At 42.5% G+C, this 15117-nt stretch overlaps 1 pseudogene; it reads left to right on the top strand.

Moving 5' to 3' along the window:
• The first annotated feature begins 1822 nt into the window (after positions 1–1822).
• Positions 1823–14909, top strand: LOC103677502 (annotated as a pseudogene).
• Positions 14910–15117: the final 208 nt, after the last annotated feature.

Here is a 15117-nt window from a genome sequence, read left to right as displayed (position 1 = left end):
AAGAAAGAAAGAAAAATTTATTCTACCTAACTGTCTCTACCTCTATGTCTAAGATCTTTAAGAACAGGCACCTGATCCCATTGGTCATTATAACCCCAGCCCACATTACCTAGTAGCGGCATAATAAAAAAAATAAACCCAAAAATTGACTGCATCGGGCTGCCTGGGGGCCACAGTTAGTTAAGTGTCTGACTCTTGGTGTCAGCTCAGGTCATGATCTCAGGGTCATGAAATCAAGCCCTGCGTGGGGCTCCACGCTCAGTGTGGAGTCTGCTTGAGATTCTCTCTCCCTCTCCCTCTGCCCCTCCTTCTCTCGCTCGCTCTCTATCTAAAGTAAATAAATAAATATTTTTTTAAAAAATTAATAATAAATAAATAAATAAATAAAATTTATAAACTGACTACATCAGTTACTGAACACCTATGTGTGCCAGGACAGGAGCAGTGCTAGCTTCCAGAGCTCTGGCTTGATTACAATAATCCAGTCCCACCCTCCACAAGCTCATAACCAGGCATTGATTTCCTTAAATCTGATTTAAAGTATTACATGAACTCATTTAGTCAGTCTCTGCTCTGCCAGAGGAAGAAAGAGCATTACAAAAATTAAAGTTGTTAAAATTAATAAGTCCAAAAAATAATGAAAGTCTGACAAACTGTCACGGCCAAGAGGAGGCTAAGAGACATGACGACTAAATATAATGTGGAATCCTGGAACAGAATAATAGAATAAGGATATCAAATAAAAAATAAGAAATCTGAGGGGTGCCTGCATGGCTCGTAAGTTAAGCATCTGCCTTCAGCTCAGGTCATGATCCCGGGGTCCTGGGATCGAGACCCGCGTGGGGTTCCCTGCTCAGCAGGGAGCCTTCTTCTCACTGTCCCTCTGCCCGTCACTCTGCCTACTGGTTCTCTTTCTCTCTCTGTCAAATAAATAAATAAAATATTTTTTAAAAAATAAGGAAATCTTATAGGAATAAAGTACTGAATTTAGTTAATGATAATGTATCCATACCAGTTCACTCAGTGTAACAAATGGGCACTAATGTTAAGATGCTGACAAGGGAAGTTGGTTACCGGGTATGTAGGAACCCTCTGTGCTATGTTCGCAACACTGCTGTAAATCTAAATAAATACCATTTCATTCTCATGAGGAAAGATTCTGACACAGACTGAGGCTAATCCATAAAATTCATAGAGCCTGCTTCTCCCTCTGCCTGCTTCCCCTGCTTGTGCTCTCTCTCTCTCTCTCTCTCTGTCAAACAAATAAATACAATCTTTAAGAAAAAAAAAGAGAGAGAGAGCCCACCATCTAGTGAGAGATCTGGTGTTTAAATGTCCAACTGTCATACGGTGTGCTAAGTAATGCAACTGATAAAACAGCAGTGCTAGAAGACTGTAAAAAAGAAGGAGGAGGAGGAGGAGGAAGAGGAGAAGAAGAAGAAGAAGAAGAAGAAGAAGAAGAAGAAGAAGAAGAAGAAGAAGAAGAAGAAGAAGAAGAAGAAGGAAGAAGAAGAGGAGAAGAGAAGAGGAAAGAAAAGAAAAGAAAAGAAAAGAAAAGAAAAGAAAAGAAGAAAAGGAGAAGAAAAAAGGCCCTTACATTTAGGAGAAAGACTGTTAATCCATGCTGGATATCACTGGCACGATTCATGGTTTACTATAGTTGGGTAATTAGCATGTCTAGAATTACCTTGCATTGCCCAAATCATGTGTATTCAGTGAATGTTACACAGTATAACATGCAGGTCTATTTTAATTGAATTGAATAAAGATACAAATACTTTGTTTGGCTGGCATATATTAAATTATTATCCAAAGGGGGACAATGTCCCTTCTCAAGTTATGGGTGGTCAGAGTGGCCCCCAGAGAAGTTGGCATCAAAGCTGAGACTTCAAGGTTAGTTGGGGACTCCCCTGACCTTGGCCACTGGAGGAAGAGCACAGCAAGGGAAAGGATTGGCTGCTGTAAGATCTGGAGTCAGACACAGGGCGACCTGCAGGAACACACGTGTTTCAGCGCTGCTGGGCCATACATCCTGAGGGGAGGGTGAGTCAGCAGCCAGGCCTTGAAGCAGAGAGGACAAAACCCCAGGTCTTATCCCATCTATCCCACATTTTTACTGATCAGCTCAGTTTATAGTTATTTCTTCTTCCACTAAATTCTATCACATCGGTGAACTTTACCGCTCATCATATGTTACCTTGATTCAGGGACTTCTGCAAATGTCTCCTTTAGATGAAATCCCCTAGGAGAAAAGGACAGAGCTGGATCTTTCTTTGTACCATTGTCACACTGTCTTTCATGGATGTGGTGCTCAGTTAATACTTCTTGGACAAATCAGTAAGACAATCAGAGAGGCAGTATATTCACAATTAAATCAGGCCATGTTCACAATATTCACCTGTTGCTCTGAGCATCTGAAATCAGACTAATTTGGTCTTGTCTTTTATTCTTTAAAACATCTCACACTTATTTCCAATGCTCAGCACTGCTTAAACATGTATTGATTGATTTTCTCAAATCCTTTCTCTGTGTTTTCAACAATACTGCTTTAAGCAATAGGTCTTTCAAGTGCATAGTTACTTCCTGTTCTGACAGGTGGTCTCTTGATGAGTTCTACCAGAGCATTCCAGGCAGATTCCAACTCTTCCAGGTTGCAGTGTTGTCTAAGTTGCATCTTTCAGCCTGGGCCTCACCCAGCAGGGGTTGTTTGGGGGAGCCAATACCCCAAATTTATTCTCTTCTGTCCAGCTTTCCCACAAGCCAAGCCTACACAGAATCTAAAGGGCACAGGAGCCTGTTGATACAGCCTCCACAACAAAAAGCAGAGAGATGGATTTGAGTGACCCTGAGTATAGATTGGTGGGGCCAAGGGAAAATATTCATCACCAAGACCTAGACAAACAGAAGAGAGAGAGGAGAATAGAAAAGAAGCAAAGACAATGCAGAGGATAGAAGAAGTCATAATATCCTCAAAGAAAAAAGAGGGTATATATATATATATTTATTCAGAGAGAAAGTGCATGAGCAGGGGGAGGGGCAGAGGGATAGGGGAAGCAGACTCTCTGCTAAGCATGGAGCCAGATGGATGTGGGGCTCAATCCCACAACTCTAAGATCATGACCTGAACAGAAACCAAGAGTAGGACACACAACCGACTGAGCCACCCAGGTTCCCCAAGATTATACATTAAGAAGAGAATATATATTTCAAAAGGTTAAAGAAGGAAGAGACCATGGATACCATGGTATCAGAACTGAAATTTTAAAAATCCAATGGAATGTTGAAAGTTAAAATAAAATAAATGTCCAGAAAGTAGACTAAGAATGTAAATATATAGAAAGTAGGACATAAATAAGATAATTAATGGATCAATCCAGACATTATAAACATCTGATAAGTAGTACTCCAGGAAAAAAACAAAAACAAAGACAAAAAACAGAGAAAGGGGGGCGCCTGGGTGGCATAGCGGTTAAGCATCTGCCTTCGTCTCAGGGCGTGATCCCGGCGTTCTGGGATCGAGCCCCACATCAGGCTCCTCCGCTATAAGCCTGTTTCTTCCTCTCCCACTCCCCCTGCTTGTGTTCCTTCTCTCGCTGGCTGTCTCTATCTCTGTCAAATAAATGAATAAAATCTTTAAAAAAAAAAAAACAGAGAAAGGGAGGTAATCAAAAAAATAATGCCAGAATAATTTTTCTGATGAGTTAGTAGCTTGAAAGTATCCAGCCCAATTAATTTTTTAAAATCATGCAAAGGCATATCACTGAAAATTTTGTTCCTTAGATGTAAAGGGAAGATAGAGAGGTAAAAGAGGTAATGATCCCAAGGAAAAGGAATCCGAATGTCATCAGATTCTCAAGAACAAAGCTGGGTGTTACAAGTCTTCAAAATTCCAATGGTACTCTATACTCAGTCACATCATAAGTCAAATGTGAAGATAGTATAAAAAGCTTTCCAGACATGCAAAGACCAAGAAAATAGAGCTTTCAGAAAGTCTAGATGACTTTGAGTCTGATGATGACTCTTCAGATACAAGACCAAAAGCACAATCCATGAAAGAAATAATGGATAAGCTAGGCTTCATTAAAATAAGAACTTCTGCTGTGCCAAAGACAGTGTCAAGAGACGAAGAGACAACTTAGGAATGAGGAGAAAATATTTGCAAAAGACACATTTGATAAAGAACTATTACCCAAAACACACAAGTAACTCCTAAAACTCAACAATAAAAAAGTTTGATTTAAAAAATGGGCCAAAGATCCAAACAGACACCTCACCAAAGAAGATGGCAAATAAGCATAGAAAAGGTGCTCCACACCATGTGTCATCAGGGAAATGCAAACTAAACAAGATGCCACAACACAACCTACTAGAATGATTAAAATCCAGAACACTGATGAGGATGTAGAGCAATGGGGATTCTCATCCATTATTGGTGGGAAAGCAAAATAATACACTTTGGAAGATTTCTTACAAAAATCTGGCAGTTTGACAATTTCTTATAAAACTAAACATACTCTTTGCATATGATCCAGCAATCGTGCTCCTTGATATTCACCTAAGGAGTTGAAAATGTCTGTCCATGCACATGGATATTTAAGCAGCTGTATTCATAATTGCCAAAACTTGGCAGCAACCAAGATGTCCTTCAGTAGGTGAATGGATAAATAAATCGTGGTACATCCAATGGAATATTGGTCAGCACTGAAAAGAAATGAGCTATTAAAAATCTTTAAGAAAAAAAAAAGGTGTCTCTGGGGAGTGGAACTGGAACCATTATTTTTCAGTATAACCCTCCAGGCACCATTTTATTTATTTATTTATTTATTTATTTATTTATTTATTTATTTAAGATTTTATTTATTTATTTGACAGAGAGAGACAGCCAGCAAGAGAGGGAACACAGCAGGGGAGTGGGAGAGGAAGAAGCAGGCTCCTAGAGGAGGAGCCTGATGTGGGACTTGATCCCAGAACGCTGGGATCACGCCCTGAGCCAAAGGCAGACGTTTAACGACTGTGCCACCCAGGCGCCCCAGCCAGGCACCATTTTAAAGCTATGCAGATATTTACTTTCATAAAAATTAAAATCAACTGATGATGTTTGTTTTCTTTACCACCTGATTGTTTATTCTCTATTACCCCACTCAGAAGTTTCGAGAACACTTCCCATCCCTCCTAGGAGATTGCCATCCATTCATTTGTTCATCAAGCTATTTCTAAATATTTTCTATCTGCCATATACCATGTTTGGGCAAAAGTATATATAAGGATGTTAGAAAACTTGCACCCATGAAGAATTTCCCATATGATTAAGGAGATGAGAAATGAATGATTAAATCATAATAAAAGAGATATACTAAGTTAGATGGCACAAGTTGTAAGACATAAATCTATGAACCAAGACAGTACAGAAAAGCTTCAGTATAAACTGGGATCTGCAGTAGGTATTAGCATGTGGTTATGATTTGGTGAAGGAAAATGAATAAACATTCAAGACTAAGCTAGTAGCCAAGAGAAGATGAAATCAAGAATGACCCAAAGAACTGTGAGCAGATGATGACAGAGAGAAGTCATAAGAACTGAGTTTAGAGGGGCATCTGGGTGGCTCAGTAGGTTAAGCATCTGCCTTCAGCTCAGGTCGTGATCTCAAGGTCCTGGGATCAAGCCCCACATCAGGCTCCCTGCTCAGTGGAGAGATTCTCTCTTCCCCTTTGCCTGCTCATCCTCTCTCTCTCGTGCTCTCTCTCAAATAAATAAATAAAATCTTAAAAAAAAAAAAAGAAGTAAGTTTAGAAAGATGAGCCAGAACTAGACCAAGAGGAATCTGTGAACACAAGGGCTTCACTTCGTGGGTGACAAGGAGGCCCCTAAAGGATTTTGACCCTGGTAAAATTGCAGCAGTGTTTTGGGCAGATTGATCCAGGAGCTAAGCTCAGAATGGTCAGAGGGAACAGAAAATCTTGAGGCATGCTCTCTTGAAATCATTGAATCATAAAGTTTGAAGCATCTGGACCAGGGTGAGTTACTGCACCTTACCTATAAGAGAAAAGCCCTTCAATGTGTTCATTCATTCTCACGACAAATATTTATGGTGCTCAGGGTGTCAGGTGTTGCACCAGCTATTGGGGAAGCAGTGGTGCTCTGCCAAGGAGCCCACAGTCAACTGGGCAAGAGACAACAAACAAGTATAAGAGATCTGGTCAGATTTTTTCCAACTGAGTCCATTTGCTGAATCCCTGGCCCTAGAAGAGAGCCAGGCACATGCTAGGCTCTCATGGATGTTTGTTCATGAGGCTTAAAATAGCATTAACAGGATAACGGGATGCCTGCAACAAGACTAAGCACACTGACTGCTAGAAAACACTCAGAGGAGTATCTAACATAATCTTAGGAATGCAAGAAAACTTTCCAGAGTAGATAGCTTAAACTATCCTCATATTCACAGTTTCTGACATATCTGAGATTGGGATGTGTCTCCAAAACCAGAACAGGCCATAGTTTGATTGGAAACATTTTTTTTCTTTGTCAGTGGCACATAAAATCATGGTGTACCCTGCAATCACATCTTAGGCTTATTGAAATGTGGTATCCAAGCCAGAGTCTTTTCTTTCCAGAGATCTGCATGTCCCTAATAGTTACCCAATATGATAGATTCCACTTCTAGAAGGACACTTGCATCCACCCGCTCCTTAGCATCACTACCACCACCATTCCCTACTGTAAGCTATTTCAACACCCTCGTTCTGTTTCCTCTGCTCCAAACCTTGGCCTCTCCCATCTATTACACAGCCCTCAAATCAGGCAGATCTTTGCAAAAACCAAATTTGCTTGTGTTACTTTCCTTCAAGACAAGGTCTAAACTCAATAGAATGGTGTACAAGGACTTTTGAGCTCTAGTCTCCACCAGTCTGTTTCCCTACCTCCTCCACCCTTTGACTTGTTTAACGCCTAGTTTATTTTCTAGAACCTAAGGCACTATTAATGTTCAGTCACACCTTTATTTTATGGAACGTTAAGAAAGAAAAAGAGACTCTTAATCAAATGGTGGCATGCCGTCAGGACAGGTTCTCTTGGAAAAAGCCCCCAAGGAGATCTGAATACAGAAGGTTGATTGGGGAAGGCTCCCAGAACAATACCAGCAAGGAAATGAGGACAGCAGGACCCAGGGTTGGGGGAAGCTGAGCTGAAATGCAATAGAGTTAGGGAACTCAGGATACCCCCTGGGAGCTCTGCAGCTGATGTTTCTTCAGAGTTGTCCCTCATGAAGGCAAGGGAGCCAGAGCTCTGAACTCCCATGTAGACTAGTCACTGAATGTGGAGTGTAGCCTTGGGTGAGGCAGCTGTTCCCAACAGTGGGCAAATCTCAGAAAGGGACACCCAGCTGAGAGCTGTCCTCTTGTCAGCGCTCCAAGAAGATAGACTTGAAGGGACGATCTGGGCAGAATCTACCTCATCCATTACAAATGTCACCAGTCGTGAGATGGGTTCTAATATCAGACATGCTAGGGTAGGAGAAAGTGTACCTCTTCAAATCAGTTAAACACAGTATGTGTATAAGCAATTCCTTTTCTGCTTACATCATTTAGAGTTAGTTTGGTGACCTGCAACAAATAATCCTCATGGTACAGCAGAGAAGGACATTGCAAGGAAAACGATATACCTAGTTGTGCGGTTTTTCAAACATTTTAATTATTTTAAGTGTACAGTTCAGTAGTGCTAAGTATGTTCACCTTGTTGTGCAACCATCACCACCTTCCATCACCAGAACTTTCTCATCTTGCAAAACTGAAACTCTGTACCCATTAAACAATAACTTCCCATTTCCCCCTACTTTCATCCCCTGGCAGCCACCATTCTACTTGCTTTCTCTATGAATTTGACTACTCTAAGTTCCTCATATAAGTAGAATCATGCTGTTTCTGTGTTTTTACAACTGGCTTATTTCACTTGGCACAATCTTCTCAAGTTTCATCCATGCTGGAGCATGTGACAGTATTTCCTTCCTTGTTAAGGTTGAATAGTATTCTGTTGTATGTATGTATCACATTTTGTTTATCCATTCATCCACCAAAGGACATTTGGGCTGCTTCCACCTCTCAGTTATTGTGAATAGTGCTGCTATAAACATGGATATGCAAATATCTCCTCGAGACCATACTTTCTATTCTTTTGAATATATACCCAGAAATAAGATTGCCGAATCAAACAGTAGTTCTTTTTTTAATCTTTTGAGGAACTGCCACCCTGTTTTCCATAGTGGTGGCACCATTTTACAATCTCACCAAGAGCACATAAAGTTTCCAATTTATCCACATCCTCTCCAATGCTTGTTATTTTCTGTTTTTTTTTTAATAGAGTCATCCTAATTAGTGTGGGATGATATCTCATCACAGTTTTTATTTGCATTTCTCTAATGATTAGTGATGTTGATTATCATTTTATACATTTGTTGGCAACTTGTATATTCTTTGGAGAAATATTTATTCAAGTCCTTTGCCCATTTCTTGATGGACTTTTTGATTTTTTGGTTGTTGAGTTGTAAGGGTTCTTTATATGGTCTGGATATTAACCCTTTACCAGATATATGATTTCCAAATTGTATTGTAAATTTTTCAACTTCATATTTTCTTGCTGCCTCAACAACCCCACAAACAGGCTGCAAACACTCTGCCCAGGTTACCAGTTACACCAATATGGTAAGACTGGTTGGTCCCTGCCACAAATTACTTTCTTGTCCTCCCCTAACTGTGACCTAATGATCTTCAAATGCACCAATGAAATCCTCTCATGCTTTTCGTTTGTGTACTCCATCTGGACCCCCAGTAAAGGCACTAGTGTCCCTTAGCCCCCCACCTGCTAAGTTGAGCTGGCTCCCTTGACACTCCCCCCATGTAGCCTTGCATGGTATGGCATGCCTTCTGTCTCTAGGACTTGTGAATATATAAATTTTATTTTCTTGCACCTCTCTTGTGTTCCTTTTTGTGGTTGAAGCTGGTTGACCATCTCATGAAAGAATACAAGACACAATTACTTCCTTCCATTCCATAGGCAGTCTTTTATTCTGTTAATAGTGTCCTTTGGGGGCGCCTGGGTGGTGCAGTCGTTAAGCGTCTGCCTTCGGCTCAGGGCATGATCCCAGCGTTCTGGGATCGAGCCCCACATCAGGCTCCTCCGCTAGGAGCCTGCTTCTTCCTCTCCCACTCCCCCTGCCTGTGTTCCCTCTCTCACTGGCTGTCTCTCTGTCAAATAAATAATAAATAAAATCTTTTAAAAAAATAAAAAATAAATAAAAATAGTGTCCTTTGACACACAAAAGTAAGTTTGGCACAGTCCAAACTTACCAATAGTCCATTGTCTATTTTTGCTTTTGTTGCCTGTACTTCCATTGTCATATCTAAGAAATCATTGCCAAATCCAATGTCATGAAGATTTTCCCCTATATTTTCTTCTAGGAGTTTTATAGTTTGGGGTCTTACATTTAGGTCTTTATTCTGAGTTAATTTTTTAATATAATGTAAGAAAAGAATCCAACTGCGTTTTTTCACAAGTGGATATCCAGTTTTCCCAGCACTATTTGTTGAAGACACTGCCCTTCTCCCATTGAATGATCTTGGTACCTTTGTCAAAGATCATTTGAGCATATATGCAAGGGTTTATTTCTGGCTGTCTATTCTATTCCATTGGTCTGTGTGTCTTCATGCCATACTGACCATACTGTACCATACTGTACTTTGACTTTGTACTATGTTTTGAAATCAGAAAGTGTTAGTCTCCCAAATTTGTTCTTCTTTTTCAAAATTGTTTTGGGTATTCAGGGTCCCCTGAGGTTCCATAAGAATTTTAGAATTTTTTTTTTCTATTTCTGCAAAAAAATGTCATTGGGATTTCATAGTACACTTACTTTTGAGCACATTGTGCTTGTGATTTCTGTAAAGTGTCCATGTCCAGGAGGCAATTGATTTAGGACTCAGAGGGCACTGAAGATGGAATCAGTCATCTTACATAGCATTCCTACTTTTCCAAGAAGCATTAAATAATCGTTGCCTTCCAAAATAGCAGCAGGAAAAATAAATCTCAAAGGAAAAGAAGCATCTGTATTGTTGACATTTTTCTTGCCTTTCTCTTTACCCATAGATTCTATACTCAGCATTTTAAAAGTATGATCATTTGGCAGAATTCTCCTCAAAGAGAAAAGATAAGATTTTTCCTAAATTTGAGGGAAATCACATTCTATGAGAAAGGGAGGAAGCTAACAGTCATCCTTCTCCTTCTCTCTCACCCAAGTGCAGCAACCCAGCACCCACACAGAGTTCAGTGAGGTGGCTCAGGGCCCCACAGCCAGCTTGCCGAAGCACTTCCCCAGTCCCACCTGAGCAGCACCGCAGCCTCGCCACCAATGCTCCTGCCCCACCATTTTCAGGTGGGATAACGAAGACTGTGAGCTAACCAGTGAAGTTCTCCACACCAGATATATTTGGGCTGGGATGAGAAATCCTAGGGCATACATCATAGACTTGTTCCCAACATATTCCAGGCAGTATTTTTTTATAGGACATATTTCCGAATATTTCTAGACCATCTAACAAACACTGCGAAGAAATCATTATGCCAGGTTTCTGCTCTTTTCTTTACAAACTGTATGGCTCTCTAGAATACTAGACACAGGAGTAAAAAGAATTCAAGAGCATCTTTTTCAGAGCAGGTATGTTCATAAAGCTTACTTACCATTGGTGATTAGTTAATCCTTATTTTTACTCACTCTTCTATCATCATCCAGAGGGTGTGGTTAAGTGTTAGCTAAAAAGTCTCCATCTCCACAAACACCAGTACTGGAATCAGCAAGAGTGCTTACTTAAATTCTTGGGGACCACTTCACACATACTGAGGTCTCAGGATATGGCCCAGAAATCTGTATTATAAAGAAACTCCCCAGGAGATTCTTATGCATACGAACATTTGAGAAACACTGAAATAGAGCAAATAAAAGTTTTACCCAAAGGAATTCAACTAAGAAAGTAATTATCATAATCATAGGATAATAATGATTCTTGCATAGTTTCTAACATACAATCAGATATCCATTCACACAGTAAGGCATTTTACAAGTTTAGAGTTTGCTGATTCTCCATTAGACTCTTATATCCTATTCCTGCTTAAATCTTTTAAAATGTGAAGCTTATTTTTTAGGAAATACAGTCATAAAGTAAGCCTTGAGCTGTGTTACTTACTTTCTCTTTAAGATTGAATAAAATTCCCAACCCTATTTTATATCATGATTGTCACACTTGGGAAATCCTTTACACTAGCTGTTAAAATCATTAAGCCAATGTCCTCGATTTAATCTTTAAGGTTGACCAGCCAGCATTGAGTCACTGTAATCTTCTAGGTCAGACAGGAAAAGAATTGACGTCGTTACCGAATACCACTGCGTAAGTGTCTTTGAGAAAATGGCAGCCAAGTGTACAAAGTTGGGTAATGAGATGTGATGGGCAACAGTCCCTGAGCAGGTGAGCTGAAAGGCCTGGTACCTGGCATTCCATCCCTAACGATGCCCTTGTGTGAGCTGTCAAGGATCCGTGACACACTTTCTCTGACATAACACATCTCAGGGAGTTATCAAGATGTTTCCTCTCTCCAGAAGATCAACCAGCCTATTAGGAATGATAATTTGGCACATGCTATGCTCAAGGGACAGATGCAGTAAGGGATGTTTCGTACAAAGGTGCTTCCACCATGAGCCAGCAATGTTGATCTGCAGCTAAAAACAGAGATGCATAAAAATAAACCTTCAACCTCTCACCCTGAACAATGAAGATGTTTTCCAGAAAACTGCACAGAATCTAAACAGCCTCAGAGGTCACCAGTTCCTTTCTTCAGCTTTTACTTTTTAAAAAAGGAAAAATTAAAAAGAGGATCAGCTGACCTCATTGGTTTATCTTAGTAATCTGTAACACTGGCTTCCCAAGAGACAAGTATAATACAAACATGGCCCAACAGTCTTGTTGGCTTGTTTCTAGCTTTCAGAAACAAGCAAAAAAATTATAATTAGCTACAATTTAATATCCTAAATTATTATGAATACTTCCGTGTCAGAAGTTAATGTTAGTACTCAACTCAATTTTAAAGAGAGATGCTGAGATAACTCAGTTCCAATCACATATTCATTCTCTCTCTCTCCCTCCCTCTGTCTCTCCCAGCCCTCCCCAACTCAAGTCAAAGGGAGAAAAAACTGAGATGATTATCTGGGAATGAAGAGGGAGATGATCACATCAGTCTAAATGACCCAGGGCCTGTGCCCATGAATGCAAGCAAACCCAGGAACCAACTGTAGCCCAGAAGGCTCAAACATTGAAGACAAGGCAAATTTCAAGTTAATTCATGCCAAAATTAATTTTTTAAAAAATATTTCCCTCTTATCCCAGGGCTTTTGATCAGTAAGACAGGAAGATATGAACCGATGCCCATGCAGTGAATTACTGCCCAAGGAGGGCCAAAGTTAAAGACAGAATGTACTGCCCCAGAACCTGCAAGGCCCCAGTCAGGAAAGGAAGGGCAGGAAGTCAGGCATGGAATATCTAGAGCAGTGGGGCCATTTGCTGATCCATGTTTATATATAATGTCCCCGTCACTACCAGTTTCCTCTCACTGTCCCCAGATCAACCCATTCTAATAAACGTCCCCAGTCTCTTCAAAATTCTAACATCCTTATTTAAACGTCTGTGGTAGAAGGTGGTGGTGGACGTGTGGGAGCCCCGGCGGTCAGCAGGATTTGACCCTCTGGAGCATGGACGCCAAGCTCTTCCGTTCTGGGCTGTGTTAGGAGGCCCCTCAAGGGAAGCGCAGTGGCCACTGCAGCAGCAGCAGCAGCTTCTCACCTGAACCTGGATGCCCTCGGGGAAGTGCTGCAATGCCCCATCTGCATGGAGTCCTTCACGGAGGAGCCGGTGCGGCCCAAGCTCCTGTGAGGTGACCACACCATCCGCCACCCATGCCTGGAGCAGCGCCTGGCCAGTAGCATCAGTGGTGTCCGCTGTCCCTTTTGCAGGAAGATTACCCGCATGACCAGCCTCACTTAGCTGACAGACAACCTGATGGTGCTGAAGGTCATTGACGCAGCCCGGCTCAGTGAGGCTGCGGGGCCACTCCTGTTCTGGTCCTGTGGCCAGCGGCTGCCCAGGCAATCCTGCCCGAGCTGCAGTGTGGCGTCGTGTGAGCCCAGTCCGGAGGCGGATCCCAGGCCCCTGGCCACTGTACACTTCCTGTAAAAGACGCAGGTGAGGAGCAGCGTCGGGACCGTGGAGAGAAGTTGGCCCATCTGCGGGAGCTCATGGGGGAGCTGCAGCAGCGGGAAGTGGCCTTGGAAGGGATCTCCAAGGACCTTCAGGCGAGGCAAAAAGTGGTTGTCCAGGAGTACGGCCGTAGGAATGCAGGGGCGAGGAAAAGCTGACTCGCTCTTGCAAGTTCCTCACAGGCTGTTTGGCTGAGTTTGAGAAGTCCAACAGTCAGGTGGTAGAGGAGCAGAGTTACCTGCTTACCACGCAGAGGTGCAGGCTGGGTCTTGCTGTGACTACTTCCTGGCCAAGGTCAAGCAGGCAAACGTAGCGCTGCTAGAGGAGACAGCTGATGAGGAGGAGCGCGAGGTCATGGCCAGCCTGCCCCGGTAGCTTACACTAAGGCTGTGGAGCTTCTTCAGGTTGGCCATGTGGGCCCCCTCCAAATCCGGCAGGCAGTTAAAAAGCCCCGGACAGTTAACACGGAAGACTCCTAGCCCCGGAGGCTGCAGCCTCTGCTGCCTCCACCTCATTACTTTTAGAGAGATGGACGTGAGCCCTGAGGAAGTGGTCACCATCCCTAGGGCCTCACCTGCTCAGCAGCCGGTTCCGTGACTGTGGCCAATATCTGGCAGCGGCTCTTCCTCAAGAAGATGGGGGCTAAAGGCAGCACTCCAGGCATGTTCAACCTTCCAGTCAGTCTCTGAGTGACCAGTGAAGGCGAGCTGCTGGTTGCTGACCGAAGCAATGACTATATACAAGTCTTTACTCAGAAAGGCTTTTTGAAGGAGATCTGCTGCAGCCCTAGTGATAGCTTTGTGCTGAGCTCCCTTGGGGCTGATCTGCCCAACCTCACTTCTCTCTCAGTGGCCATGAACTGCCATGGCTCACTGGTGTGACTGACAGCTATGACAGCTCCCTCAAGTACATACCTCGTATGGCCACTGCGTGCAAACCCCAGGGCATCACAGCCTTTCCATCTGGCCAGTTTGTGGTTACTGATGTGGAAGATGGAAAGCTCTGGTGCTTCACTGTTGACTGAGGAACAGGGGTGGTCAAATACAGCTGCCTCTGTCTTGCTGTGCAGCCCAAGTCTGTCACCTGTGATGCTGAGGGCACCGTCTACTTTACAGTCTTGGGCCTCAATCTGGAGAATCAGCAGAATGAGCACCACCTGGAGAGTGGCTTCTCCACAGGCTCTGTGGGCCCCAGTGGGCAGCTGGGTCACCTGATTGGCCACTTTTTCTCAGAGAAGGAGGATTTCCACTGCATTGCTGGCAGGTGTGTGATGTTCCTGGTGATCTCATTGTGGCTGATAGTAGTCGAAAAGAAATTCTCCACTTTCCTAAGGGTGGGGGCTAGAGTGTCCTCATTCAAGAGGGGCTCACGTTTCCAGTGAGCATTGCCCTCACTCCTACAGGGCAGCTGTTGGTCTTGGACTGTTGGGATCACTGCATCACAATTTACAGCCACCATCTGAGAAGATATTCTACCCCTCAGGAGACAAGAGAACAGTTTCTTCTGCTTCCCAGCCAGCTTCCTTCCCCTTGTTCCTCGGTAATTGGTGGTATTGTAGAGTGCACTTGGCCTGTGTCTTTACTCCAGCTGGCTAGTCGTAGAATTTTGGAAGCTGTCTTTTAGTGAGTTTGGTTTTTTGAGGTGTTTTGTTTTGTTTCGTTTTGTTTACATTATTTCCCTTCTAAATTTAGAGCTTTAACAGATAGATGCATTGCCCCAAATAGGAATCTGATATGGGGTTAGCTGAAGTTTGATTAGAATGTAAGCACTTCTGAGGCTTCAGTAGAGAGCCTTTTGCCACCAGTGTCTGAAATTTTCCCTTGTACTGAAT

The sequence above is a fragment of the Ursus maritimus genome, unplaced genomic scaffold, assembly GCF_017311325.1.
Source record: "Ursus maritimus isolate PB19 unplaced genomic scaffold, ASM1731132v1 scaffold_9, whole genome shotgun sequence".
NCBI classification, from domain to species: Eukaryota; Metazoa; Chordata; class Mammalia; order Carnivora; family Ursidae; genus Ursus; species Ursus maritimus.
Note: the sequence above shows the minus strand (reverse complement) of the source record. Positions and strands in the feature narration are given on the sequence as shown.